Below are 15,470 nucleotides of genomic sequence, written 5' to 3' on the forward strand. Positions count from 1 at the left end.
TATAATACAAATTTAATTTCAATAATCTAATTAGCCTGATCTCCCAAAATAATACAATTATTCTCTTTTGGTAATTATTCTAATTATTAAAACTGTATTTGAAAAAAAATTGAGATTGAAAGATAGAAATTATGAGATAAAAATGAGGAGATTAAGACTAAATTAAGTTTTTATATTATGTTTGGCGTAAAGTATATAAAACTGAATTATGTCTTAGTGTTTTATTGAATTTAAGATAAATACGAAAATAAAATAAAAATATTTACTAAAATACACTTAATTATTAAAAAAAATATTAAAATTTTAGTTTTTATTCTAAAATATTTCAATCCTTTATATTTTTATATTTTGGTGAAAAATCTAAAATATTAATTTTAATCTCTAACTATCAAATATAATACTGAATTTAAATCTTTCAATTTTAATATCTGAAAATAAATATTATTTAAATAAACATTATTTAAGACTTTTGTTTAGAAATACAAATTTAAAATATATATGAAATAAATAATTTAATGAGAGCTTGATTGGCAGGGACCACCCAAGTGTGATGTTGTTCTTTGTATACCAAAATAGCCCCACCTGAGGTGATCGATGGACCCCGTATTAAATGCAAATAATGAAATAAATAATAAAGCATTTAAAAAGTGTAAGAGAATCAAAATAGAAAGTGTTGACTCTTTCAATATATTTAATGTACGTAAATAAAATGAATGGGTTAACTATTAATTTGCATCAAAATTTGATTTTTAAAAATTATTTTTTAAAATATATTTAATATTTTGTTATATTTTTAAATTTTTTAAAAATTTATTTATCGTTAATATTTTTTAGAATTTATTTTGTCAATGAGACAAATTTTTTGGATATCATTTTAATAATTTATTTAAAATAAATTAATATTTAATATAGTTTCATATGCATTCTGAAAATTATATGTACACTAATTTAATTTTTTTTAAATTGACCTTTTATATTGGTCTTAAAAAATAAGATTTAGTTAATATATATTTTTAAAATATAATTTTAAATTGTCAATGAATTATATCTTAAATAGCATAATTTTTCCATATTCATTTAAGAAGTTGCGGGTTCAAGTCTTCTTATTTTTTATTAAAAGAAATACAATTTTAAGTTATCAATTAAAAAATTATAAAAAAATACAAAATAGAATTTTTAATTCATTTTTTGTGTATTTATTAAAATAAAAAATTTAAAAAATTTTGTTAGTAATAATCTTAATATATGTCTAAAGGTACATGATAGCAAAATTCTGAAAAATATATACTAATTATAAGTTATATTGATATTTTGTCAATGAAATAATAATATGCGACATGAATTATTTTATAATACATTATTATCTAATTGATGAAAAGATTAATATAATATATTTTTGTATTTTTTATAAAATAATTTTAAATATTTAATCTTTTGTGGACTATACTATAATTAGCACATCTATAATTTTTAAAGACTATTTTAATTTTCAACCTCAAGCTTTTTTTTTCCTCTTTGAATTTCTCATTTATATTATGTTTACTTTTTTTAAATATTTAGCTAAATGCACGTGTCAAGGTTATTATAAGTAAAATGATTAAAACTTTTTTATTTTAATATATATATATATATATATATATATATATATATATATATTGAAAATGTAAACTTTGTATATTATCTATTAAAAAAAAGTATTCATTAATAATCTTAACATGTAAAAATAAAAAACAACATTCTTCGTTGCTATGTGCTCTTAGATCATATATTACTTATATTTAAAAAAAAAAAAGTTACTTAAAACACTTGTTTACAAATTGTATAAAATAAAAGCCACTCGAAAGTGATGGGGTTGTTGAAACTTGAGTACATTGGGACCAGTTCATCTGTTCATGCACCATGCACTTTTGTAAGAAAGAATATTAATCGCTATAGTCCAAAATATATATTTAATTAAGAGGAATATTATAATTTATATCGATTATTTTTATGTATATTTTTTATTTTTAATATTAAGAATAATTAATAAATAGTGAGAGGAATAAACTTAAAGGTTATATATATATATATATATATATATATATATATAAAAGATGAGTTAACAGTAAAAAAATAATAAGTCACTTTTAAAATGTTTTATCTTCTATTAAGCCTATGTCTATGAGTCCATTAGCTTGGTTGACATGTCTACTCTATGATTGGACAGGTAAGCATAAGTTTGATTGAATATTAAGTTAAATTTTGATGCATTCATAATTGAAAATATAGTTATTTTTATATAGTTATGTAATAATATATTATTAAATATTTATATAAAATTATTTTTATATTAAATGTGCATCAAATTAAATCTATGAATAATTATGACTTTATTAAGTTTTTAGTTTTTATAAAATACTTAATTTTAGTTTTAATTCCTATAATTAAATTTTTTTAATTTTGGTTTAATAAAATTAAAAATAATTTATTTTAGTCATTGTCATTAACTAGACCTGTATGTTAAGTATTAACATATAGAAGGATACATGACGATATAATGTATTTTAATTTGTCATATCATTTTAACATATTGATCATCATTTAACTGATCATATCAGCAGTGGTGAAACTTAGTTCAGATAAGGGGGAATGGTCTTTTCAAATTTTTTATAAAAAATTTAGTAATGTGTTTTTAAAAGATAAAAAATAATTTAATTGACTTAAATACTTTACTATGACTTAAAGTATCTAATAAATTCAATAAACAACACTCTTTCTATTTTTAAGTTGAAATATAAAAAATTAGATATTTTTTATTTATTTAATTTAATATTATTTTACTATTTATTTAATTTAATTTTTTATATGATAAAAAATAGAATATTTAATAAGTATTAATATTATTGTATTTGTATAAATTGATAAAAAAATTCAATAAATATTATAAATTTTAATATTTGTCCTTCTAACTTCTTCTTTATATATTTTACAGGATATATATTCAAATTTTTATATAAAATAATAATAAAAAATCAAAGAATTGATACATGTTTTAAGAAGAAGGCTAATATTTAAAAAGGAGAACATATAATTTTTACAATATCAACACCTGTAGATAGTTCTTCTACTTTAATGAATCACGAAAAAAGTGAGATATAACCTTCAAAAGTTCAAAAACTTACGTCTGATGACTTTAACCTTAAATTTTTGGAATGAGATCTTGAAAAACGGCTTTAAATTTAGCAATATCACCCAAACCAAAGAGATGAGATTAGACGAACTTATCTTAAATGGGGTTCATATCAAAAACATTTTGACAATTATTTTCTATCTGCCTCCCAAAATTTTGTTTCAAGTTCCGCCACCGCATATTAGCACTTAATGGAATAAATTAACTATGTTACTAAAATAAATAATTTTTAAATTTTACTAGATGGAAATAAAAATATAGAGCGAGATCATAAAACAAAATAGGTATATGGAAGTTCCTAACCCACATGATGAGTAGGTTAGTAATTTACACATTTTAATTTGATCATAAATATCTCGCTTTTTTCCTACATTAAAGTATAATTTTAAATTTATAATTTTATATGACGCACATTAATTACTTTGCGTCTTGCTTGTCTTCCAGTCTATTAAATAATGATATTGCTTTATGACTATTTTATCATTATTTAATTTTTTAAATAAAATATTATAGATAAATAAATTTAACATTACTTAAATGTTAATATCTTTGAAGGAAATGGATGCGCTCTAGATGCATGGCCTCCGATGCTAGAATCTTTGCGAAAGCGAGGAATATAGTCACGCCGATATATATTATAACTTATATTAAATTATGTTTTTGCAAATTTATTTAACTAATTTTGTTTTAAGCAGTTTGACCAATGATTTATTAGTTAAACCATCGCTCCGATGGCCTATTACTCTACCGAATTGATTGTGGGGTTAATTTTGATAATCACAAAAAAAACACACAAAAAAACAAAAAAACAAAAAGACAAAGTTCGAAAAAGCGTAAGTTTCAGGTCCCAAAAAAAAAAAAAGAAAAAGTGTAAGTTTTATTTATTTATTTATTTATCAAGAGGTTGGTATTCTGAGTTCCTATCTCACCTGATGACGTGGAATCCAGTTTGAAAAGGAAAATCTCGTGAAGGATCTTAGATTCCTGACTAGTGACTAGCTTTGTCTCACTGTTTTCAACTGTTACATGCAATTCATGTGTGTTTTCGATGTATACAAGTATGTGTTTTGTAATGTGCTTCTGTAATTGACTATCAATATGGCTATAATTTTTTTATTTTTTTGAGTAAAATGATAATTAAATTTTTTAAAATTTTGTTTTTGAATTAATTAATTATTAAAAAAATATTAATTAAGTTTTTTATTATAATAAAAAATGGTTTTTATTAATAGATAATATAAAATGAAATAAAATTATCTATATATTTTACTATTTATAATAGTGCGTCTCACATTACTGTTACATGAGCATGAAAATGATATAGTTTTGGACAATAAAATATTCATTATCTTTTGAGTTTTTATATAATATTTATCAATTGTTTTGTATTTACACACAAATCCTACCAAAATTGATAAAGTTTTGCTCAAAAAATTTTATCTACACGACGATCTTTTATAAATAGACACTTTATAATAGTTAACGGTACATAAGCATCACCGTTAAATTTGACATGATGAATTGATAGAAAGATATAACATGTGCTATTATAGAAGACTAAATCAAAGACTAATTAATGCGAAATCAAAATATTTATTTATCACTTTATTCTTATTTTTTTAGTCCATCTCAAGGTGTCTTTGTTCCAAATAGATAGAGTGAAAGGTTCTATCGGCTATATGGCGGTCAAGATTGACCTTAAGAAGGTATATGATTGTCAGAACTATCAGTTTCTCTATGATACTCTCACTGAAATTGGTCTCCCAGTTAATTTAATTAGTCTTATTGATCACTGTTATTCTTTTGCTGAAATGCAAGTCCTCTAGAATAGAATCTATTCTACTCCCTTCTCCCTGTCTAGAGATATTCGACAAGGTGATCCTTTATCTCAGTATCTATTTATTCTGTATATTAAGCGTTTATCCCAAATTATATCGACTGTTGTGAATAATAATCTCTAGGACCCGATCTGTTTAAACCGAAGAGGTCTTAAACTGTCACATCTATGTTTTGTAGATGATATTGTTTTGTTTGGCAAGGCTTCCATGGACCAAGTTGAGATTATGAGGAATATTCTGGATCTCTTCTCCTGTAGCTCTGGCTATAAAATGAGCTTTGAGAAACCTTGTATTATTTTTTCAGACAATGCATTCTTTAATAGAAAAGTTGAATTAAGTAATGCCTTGGACATGAAACTTATCACAAATTTGGATAAGTATTTAGGAGTTCCTTTGCTTCATGGCCAGACTAAGAAAGAATATTTTCAATTTATTCTGAATAGAATGGCTAGCTGACTCAGCTCCTGGAAGGCTCGGAATCTTTCTCTTACAGGGAGGGTTACTTTAACGCAATCCACAATAGCTACCATTCCTATGCAAACCACAAAGATTTTGTTAAGTGTTTGTGGTAAAATTGATGATATTTGTAGAAATTTTATATGAGGAAGACTTTCTGATGGTAAGAAGCCTCATCTCCTTAGTTGGGAGAAAATTTGTCTACCAAAGACGCAGGGAGGACTGGGTTTAATACTGGCCAGAGCTCTAAATAATGCTCACATGATGAAACTAGCTTGAAAGATGATTCACCATTCAGATATTCTATAGGTACAGGTCCTACGGAGAAAATATAGATACAACAATAATCAGATTTCGATCATTAACAAGCCTCAATCTTGTTCTAATGTATGGAAAGGTATCTGTCAGATTTGGATAACTTTTGAAAAAAAAATCTCATTTGGAGGCTGAGTATTGAAAATCAGGTGAACATGTGGACTGACCAAGGGATACTTGGTGTGCAGAGACTAGCTGATCTTGTCCGAATTTCTTATCAAAAATCGAATGAAGGACAAAGTGGTGAAATATGTGTCCGGCTCAAGCTGAAATTTAAATCTCCTTGATAATTTTTTAGATGAAGATTGGGTTCCTATCTTAGCTGCAACTAAACCATTGAAGAGTAGTATGGGAGAGGACCAAGTTGCTTGGTTACACTCAACTAATGGTTCTTTTACCATTAAGTCAGCTTGTTTGATTTATCTGGAGGTTGTGGATAAATTTGCAGATGCGTTTTTCACAAAGGTCTGAAAAGTGCAAGCCCCATAGCGACTTTGTGCATTTTGTTGGCTAGTAGCAAACAATGCTCTTTTCACAAATGAACTTTATTTTTGAAGAAGAATGACACCTGATGATCTTTATTGTATCTGTGGTATCTATCTTGAATCTGTGCTCTATGTTTTCCGAAATTGTAAAGTCGCGCACGAGACGTGGAGGAGTATAGATAATTCATTGAGTATGGATACTTTTTTTTTTTCAGTAAGTCACTTTACCCATGGCTCCTGAAAAATCTATCGGCTCAATCTCACCACCAAGATGTCCCTTGGCCCCTTATCTTTCTTTACACAATGAATACCTTCTGGTTTCGGCAGAACAAAGTTCATCTTTGAGGCTAATCTCTTTATGCAAGAAGATTCTATTCGTTAGACTACTCTTCATTTAGTTAAAAACTATTATTTTGCACAATCTGAGCCTTCTTGAACCAGGAGTAGAGTTAGTTTCTTTATTGAGAAACAAATCAAATGGATGTCCCCTTCCTCGCCATTCTTCAAATTAAATACTGATGGTTCAGTCACAAAAGAAGAAATTGTGGCTTGCGGTGGTATAATAAGGAATCATGATGATAAGTTTTTGGCATGCTTCAGTGCTAATTTGGATACTTTCTCTATTACTCAAGGTGAATCATGAAAAATTCTTCTTGGATTGGATTTTGCTATCAATCTTAATATTCTTAATCTAAGTATTGAGGCGGATTCAAAGGTTGCTGCAAAACTCTATTTGGGGAATATACTGCTGATTTCCATTATGCTAAATCTCTTGTTGTTGTGATTCATTCAAGATGTCACAATTTTATAACTTGAAAAATTCATCATGAATTTAGGGAAGTAAATGCTTGCGCTGATCGACTGGCAGCATAGGGCCATAATCTGTAGTTAGGAGAAATAGGTGACAATCGACCCTTTGGTGAGCTTACTATTTCCATGGCCGGTACTCCTGTGATGGTCTCAGTTTTCGGAGAGGGTGGAGCACTAGATGGTGTCGAGGATGTACTACGGGATGATGATGACATCGCGAGGAGTATTCCAGCCAGGGTGATGGAGTATCTAGTTCAAGAACTCAACAGTACCCCCTCACTTTTCAACTTTGAACTTGGATGCCATGACACAGTAGAGGTTACCCGAAGTACCTTCTAGATTTGGGGCCAGAAATCCACAGGATACAGGAGCTCCCGCTGAGTTCCAAGTTTGACAGCAGCTTCAGAATAAAGAGGAGGCCGTGTTAAGCATGAAGACTTATAGCATCTGCCATGGGGTTGAGTACAAAGTATTGGAATCGATCATCACAAGTACCACAGAAAGTGTAAGGATTTTGGCAATGACTGCACATGGTTGATTCGTACCAGTCTTCGTCAGTGCAGGGGTATTTGGGAGGTAAAATGGTACAATAGACCTCATACTTGTCTGACTACCTCGATATCTAGTGATCATAGGATGCTTGATTATCATATTATATCGACTTTCATACTGCTTATGATTAGAGCTGATACTGCTGTGTCGATCAAGATATTACAGAATGCGACAGAGGCATATTTCGGTTTTAGACTGACTTATAGGAGGGTTTGGTTGGCTAGCAGAAGGCCATTGCAAAGATTTATGGAGATTGGGATGAGTCATATAATGAGTTACCGCGGTGGGTACTAGGTGTGTAGATCACAATTTCAGGTAGTGTTGCAGTGCTGAGGACGAGTCCTGTGCGAGTTGGTGGGCAAGTTGATGAGTCATCAGCTTATTTCCATCGGCTTTTTTAGACATTTTCACCGTATATCGAGGCTTTCTGGCATTGTAAGCTATTGGTTAGTGTTGACAGGACCCACTTGTATGGCAAATACGGGGGTACACTGCTCGTTGCGATTACTCAGGACGGCAACTCCAATATCATTCTTGTTGCATTCGCACTTGTGGAGGGTGAGAATGCAGAACCATGGTCACTCTTTCTTTCTCACCTTTGGCAGCACATGATGCCTTAGCCAGGAATTCTAGTCATATCTAATAGGCACGACGGGATTAAGACTGCACTGGAGGCTCCTGATGGCGGTTGGCTTCCACCTAGTGCATACCAAGCATTTTGTATCAACACGTGGCGGCCAATTTCATCCTGAGTTTTAAGGGCAAGGATGAACAGAGGTTTTCAGTGAATGCTGCCTACGCCAAGACTGAGGTCGAGTTTGACTACTAGTTTGACATTCTCCTGTCCGAAGACCCTGCAACATTTGACTGGGCTAACAGAATTGAGTATGCACAGTGGACTCAACATCGGAATGAAGGTCGGAAATTCGAGCATATGACTACCAACATCTCCGAGTGTGTAAACTCGATACTAAAGGGTGTTAAGAACCTTCCAGTTTATTTGTTGGTGAATTCCACCTATGGGAGATTGGTTGAGCTATTTGTCCGCAAGGGAAGAGAGGCAGAGGCACGTTAGGACCCAGACAGTAGTTTAGTCAGTACCTGATGAAGGCAATAGAGGCTAATGTGAAGGTATCAAGGTGTTTTACGATGACTTTGTACGATAGGCATAATTCTGAGTTCACTGTAGCTGAAAGGACTCAGACTAATAGCTTTTCACTTAGATCTTATAGAGTGTCCCTAAGGGACCAGATCTGTGATTGTGGATATTTCCAATCACTTCATTATCCATGTCTCCATGCCTTAGCATGCTGTGTATACTCACATCTAAGTTGGGCCACCTATGTCCATGAGGTGTATTAGATGAGATCGGTGTTCGATGTCTATCGGATGGGCTTAAGAGACGTGCATCTGAAAAGCGTCCCAAGACTACTAGGATCCGAACTGCAATGGACGAGACTGACCCAAACAGACCTAAGAGATGTGAGCTATGCAGACAATCTGGCCACACACATAGGAAATGTCCACAAAGAGGAGTCAACATGGGTTCCACTTCTGTTAGTAACGTGTAGGGTTATGTTTATTTAGTGTAAGGCTTGATCGGGTATGTCTACCTTTAGTTTTCTTTAATGGTGTGTCCAATGTAATGTGTATTGTGTTTTGTATTCTCACCTAATAGTTAGTTAAATAACATGATTTGATTTCCGGGTATTTTGCGTATTATTCACTTGTGTTATGATACAGCGGCTTAATACATCATGAAATGGTAATATAACATGTGCTTCTAATCAAATGTAACATACATGCGCTTGCTAAATACAGTAGGCGACAAGCAGGATATAACTAACATGTAGATAAATATGCATACATATGCAGAAGCGAACATAAAAACACAACAAGAAACTGACAATGCATACACCTAATCAAAGTAGATGTGATCCTATGAAGCAACGGCGGTGGTGCCTGATACGCCGTGCTTTCTAGGCTAGAGGGACCTCATCTTCATCCCGGTCGCCATGATGCTTCATCTCGTTTGGTATGTACTCTTGTGACGTCGATGGACCGGAATGTGCTCGAGTATGTATAGTGAATGCCGAGGGGGTGTCCCACCCAATGCAAACATGTCATCCACGGATCCAGTAGGAGGCTCATTCAAATCCATATCTAGGTGTGCTTGGGGTCCACCTACCTCAGATCTGCGTCGTGCCTAATCATCCTCTTGCATGATCATGCTAATCTCCTCAAAGAAGCGTGATCCTCCAAACTCCACGTCAAGGCCCTCACTACTAAGCAAGTCCAATAGCATCTCACCGGGGGCCAATGTATGCCTGGCTCTCGTATACCGCCTCATCGCTGCTAGGAACCCCGACAAAATAATCACCAGACCCCCAACCAGCCTGTGCACCCAAACCGTAACAATCTCTACCAACATCTCCTGCACCACCGGAATCGCCCACACCTCCTCCTAAACCCCCACCCATCCCTCCATCATATCTATCATCAACACCTCCGCCACCCCCTTCAAACCCACCACTACTCATACCACCAGCAACTCCACCATTATATCCTACTCCACCACCATCACCAACTCCAACATCATCTCCACCATCGTGTCCTCCTCTATCAAATCCACCATCGTGTCCACCATCGCCGTCATCATCTCCAGGATCATCTCCACCATCGTCCTCACCATCACCACTGTCGTGACCATCATCATCATCATCATCATCCTTGCCTCTTCCTCCACGTGGAGCTCTACCTCGACCACCACCCCTCCAACCCCATCAGCCAGGACCCCTACCTTCTCTATGGCCTCGACCCATGCCCTTTAATGCACCAATCACATCGTCGAGCCACCTCCACACACGTTGACTTAAACGTGTCCTAACACGATGTCTCCGCTCAACACGACATTTGTATGGGACATCAAGAACCTGGTCCATATCAGGAACCTGTCTTGGACCTCTCTGCATCAACTCGATTGGTATCGCAACTGCCCTGGGGTGACCGAGAAAGAGCTCAAGCGACAAGAATCTTCTGTCATGCTCATGCCACCACTTCAAGTATGCATGTGAAGGTCCTGGATTTGGAACAACGTCAAACCGTAACACATGTTGCGCCTTGTTGGTCCAATAAATGTGCCAACACTATAACGTAGTAGGAAACCACCAATCTCTACTTCTGTCATTCTTTGACATCAAGAAATCGATATCGAGGGCGGCACAGGATCGGTGTTGTACTCCACCAAGCTACGGTAGCACCCGATCCACCTAATATCACTCTATGACAGCAAAATAGATCAATGTTGTCACAGCCCTCCATAACGTCATATCCCGTGGCTCCAGTATCTCGGGGTGCACCACTTAAACGACATCAGACAAGCTATATGGCATCCACATGAACAGAAATAGTTATCGTTAGTCATCATAAATAGTAAAATTGCCAAGATAATATGAACGATGAATATATTCAAACCCTAAATACTCACATCCCCAGCCTGAAGTACATCTATCCTAAGCTTCCAATGCGCAACTCGAGGCCCCTTCTCACTCAACGTTGGCTGACAACCTGACTATCTGCGACCCAAGACATTTTATCAACAACAGAAATAAACTGAGAACAAACATAGCATAACCCAAAAGCAAGTACCTCGACGCCAACAGCCAATGAAAGACATCAAATCCCTCAGACCAGGGAACCGCCAGAAGATCCATGACTGAAGGAGCTGCAATGGACCAGTGATAAACCACTATTTCATGGTTTATCTTGTGCTCATTTGGGTGGTTTTTATCAGCTTTTCAACCACTTATTCATACTATTTGCATGGTTTTACATTTGCCTTCCTAATTATGTGCTTTAATTGAAAACATGTTTCTTTGGACTTATCTTTGCTAATATTAATCCTCTGTTATTACCATTAGATGCCTTGATATGTGTGTTAAGTGCTTTCAGAGATTACAGGGCAGGAATGGCTCAGAGGATGGAAAGGAAGCATGCAAAAGTGGAAGGAATACAAGAAGTTGAAGGAACTGCAAAGCTGTCAGCCTGACCCTCTCGCACTCAAACGACTGTAACTTTAGCTACAGAGGTCCAAACGACGTGGTTTCAGTTGCATTGGAAAGCTAACATTCGGGGCTTCGATTTGATATATAATATGCCATAGTTGCCTTGACTCTAGGCGACGCGACCGCGTGCTCCATGCGGCCGCATCACAGTGACAGAGATCAGCGTGTTTGAATTCTTCTCCAGTGATTTCTGGGCTGTTTTCGACCCAGTTCTCGGCTCAGAAAACACAGATTAGAGGCTATAAAGTGGGGGAATGCACTCATTTAAGGGAGGCTTTCATATTCACAATTTTAGGAGTAGATGTAGTTTTTAGAGAGAGGTTCTCTCCTCTCTCTTAGGATTAGGATTTAGGACTTCTCTTAGTTTTAGGAGTGACTCTCAATCCCAGGTTCAATGTTCTTTTATTTCTTTTCTCACTTTTGTTTATGACTCTTTATGATTGATTTTCTATTTTAATATATTCTGAGGTATTTCAGACTTATGATTGTTCTCTTTAATTTATGTTACTGTTGCTTCCCATCTGAAGGCATTTTTATTCCAGTAGATTTATTTTTCTCCTTTTGGTCTTGGTTAAGGAATCAGTAACTCAGGAGTTACCTTAGCTCAACATAATTGACTACTGTTATCTTTGCTAATTGAATTGAACTTCAATAATCCCAACATTTTCTTAGGAAATAAATAGGATTCGAAGGTCAGACTAATTAGTCCCTTGACTTTCCTTTGCTTTAGTAAAGGTCAACTAAGTGGAATTAAGATTCAACTTTCATTATTATTGATAAGGATAACTAAGTCTGGACTTCCAATTTCTCATACCTTGCCAAAAGTTTATTTTACAGTTATTTATTTATTTATTTTATTTGTCATTTAAATATATCTGTACCCATTGCCCAACTCCTAAACCCCCAATTTACAAAACTCATAACCAATAATAAGAACATACCTCCCTGCAATTCCTTGAGAAGACGACCCGAGGTTTAAATACTCGGTTATTAATTTATTCAGGGTTTGTTACTTGTGACAACCAAAACGTTTGTATGAAAGGACTTTTGAAGGTTTAGAAACTATACTTGCAATGAGGATTTATCCGCAAATTTCTAGACCACGCAAAAGTTCTCTCATCAACCAGCTAACTTTATCATGTTCTTGTTGGTCACACAGCACATGCACCGGTATAACCATGACAAAACAGCAGACCCCCAGCTATATCGATCGACCCATGTCCTCTAGCCTGGCTACGTAGGGTAGCCAACGAATGTGAAGACATGTGCCAGCCTTATCACTGGATAGATGAGTCGATAAAAGTATCATGATATACGCCCGAGCATACCTCCTAATCGTAGCATCGTCTGCGCCCTGAGGAAGCTCACTGAATGTCTCCTGCATCCAAGTTCACTTCACCATGAATTTGTCGATGCAGTTCACAGGAGGTAAAACACCCAATAGCTCCTCAAACCATGCCCATGCTGGGCGGTCACTGTTGATGTATCTCTCAAAGTTCGTGAGGCATCCGCTGACGTACTGATCATAGATCGGGAGACCTAACTAGTACGCTACATCCTGCGGTGTAATCATGCACTCCCCGAAGAACATGTAAAAAGTATGCGTCTCTAGACGCCATCTCTCTACGAATGCACTCGCTAATGGCTCATCCAACCTAAATCAGGTCTCATTCAGCCTCGCAAGATGGTATAAACTGGTCATCTGCAAGTAGGGCACGATCCTGTCATCTAGGGGCATGCCGTGTTGCCTTCTTATGCTGGTGATATAGCGTTGGGGTTGCACAACGATAGAAAATTGTTTATAAGAACCATAACAAAACAGTGTTCATTTAAAAAAAAAAATTAAAAATTTGCTAAATAATGCCTGACCTAACTTATAAAAACTTGTTTATAAGAACCATAACAAAACAGTAAATAATGCATGACCTAATTGAAAAAAAAAATCCTAAACCCAAACATATAATCTTACATATTCAAACAAAAGATAAAATGCTAAAACTAAATGGATCTAACACGGGAGTACTCTAATAAAAATTTAACTTTAATATATAAAACATATCGCAATACTCAATCACCATCATGACTAGCACTATTGAGTTAAAGTGAATCCTAACCCTAAACTACTTCTTTCTAAATATAAAACTAATAAATTAAAAAATCTAATAGAGCCTACATTCTCTACTCTAACTAATATTTTTAAGTACCATTTCAAATTTTTGAAATCTAATCAACTACTAAATCACTACTTCTAACCGCCATTTATATTGAAAAAGTTAATTTTCTAATTCCTAACTAATTCCTAACTAATTTTCTAATTTTCTAATTCCTAGCAGCTACTAGAGGAAGCAGGTTAACATTACTAACATTACTAACCTATGTTAAAAAAAAATGTTTTCATTCACTAACCTCTTTATGAATGACACCAACAATATGTGCGACTCCATCCAACTAATAGATACCGTTTAGATTGTCCTCCATGTGGTCAGATTTAAATGTTGGGGGGTTATTAGCAAAATTTTTGTTCAAGTTCATTTTTGGTGGGGTAGGAAAAGTGATTTGTAATTTAAACCAATTGAATTCGAATTCTATATATAGGCCTGATATTAGTAAATTAAACCTATGCTCTTATCAATGGCTGTAAATCAAAGCTATTGCATTTGATTTAGTAGATATGTAAATCAAAACCACTTGTTTCTATTTACTATAGGTGCAATTCGAAATCTATGAATTTGATTTATTATGTACTTGTCAAACTAAGGTTTAAACTCTACAAAATCGAAACTATCTACCTCGATTTTACCTTAAACTTACTAAATCGAATCATATTGCTTTGAATTATAATAACAAACCCTAAATCGAATATAATAAATTCAATTTACATATAAACGGGCAAAAGAAATTTGCATCTAACACTTTTTATTTTGGGACTTTTACATAATATCGGTGTGTTTTTAATTTTTTTACGTGTTTTACCCTAAAAAGATCATACTAATATATGCAAATAGTATTGTTAAAAAGAAAAAAAGTGAAAAGATAAATAAATAAAAAAAAACATTGAAAATTAACACTTTTCAATTAATAAAGTAATTAACAATTGACCGTTAAAAAATTATCTAAAACTAAAAGGTAAAAATATAAAAAAATTTGAAAGTATAAAATTAATTTTAAAAAATTTTAAATTTAAAATATAAATATAAAATTTAAAATATAAAATTTAAGATAAAGCAATGAAATGATGGCCGATAATGTTAATAAGTAGTTAATATTCATAGGTAAAATAATGGTATTAGAAGAAAGGAAAAGAAAAAAAATAAAAGAATAATTTAAAAAATATATATAACTTTTATCGTTATTTTATTAAATTTTTTTATTAATTTAATATTTGTTGGGTGAATTACCAGCTTAATGGTATTAGATTATTAGTTTCATACTTTTAAGTACAGATATTTTATTGAATTGTCATGTTTACGTATTGGATACATTTTAGATACGATATTTATTGATATTCGTTCGATATACGTGTCTGATGTGTCCAATTGCATCTTAATAAAAAATATTTTTTTTAAATATATTTAGACACACTTAAATATTATCGCGTGTCAACATATTTAATTTAGTTTTAATATATATTTTTGAGATAAATTTAATAATAATATATGTTATTATTTATTAAAAAATATTTTATATAATTAAAAATAATATTAAAATAATTAAACATTAATTTATATTTTAATATTAATAAAATATTAAAATATTATTATAATTTACTTAAAAAATATTT

The sequence above is a fragment of the Arachis ipaensis genome, chromosome B9, assembly GCF_059453495.1.
Source record: "Arachis ipaensis isolate K30076 ecotype BB chromosome B9, ASM5945349v1, whole genome shotgun sequence".
Taxonomy (NCBI): Eukaryota; Viridiplantae; Streptophyta; class Magnoliopsida; order Fabales; family Fabaceae; genus Arachis; species Arachis ipaensis.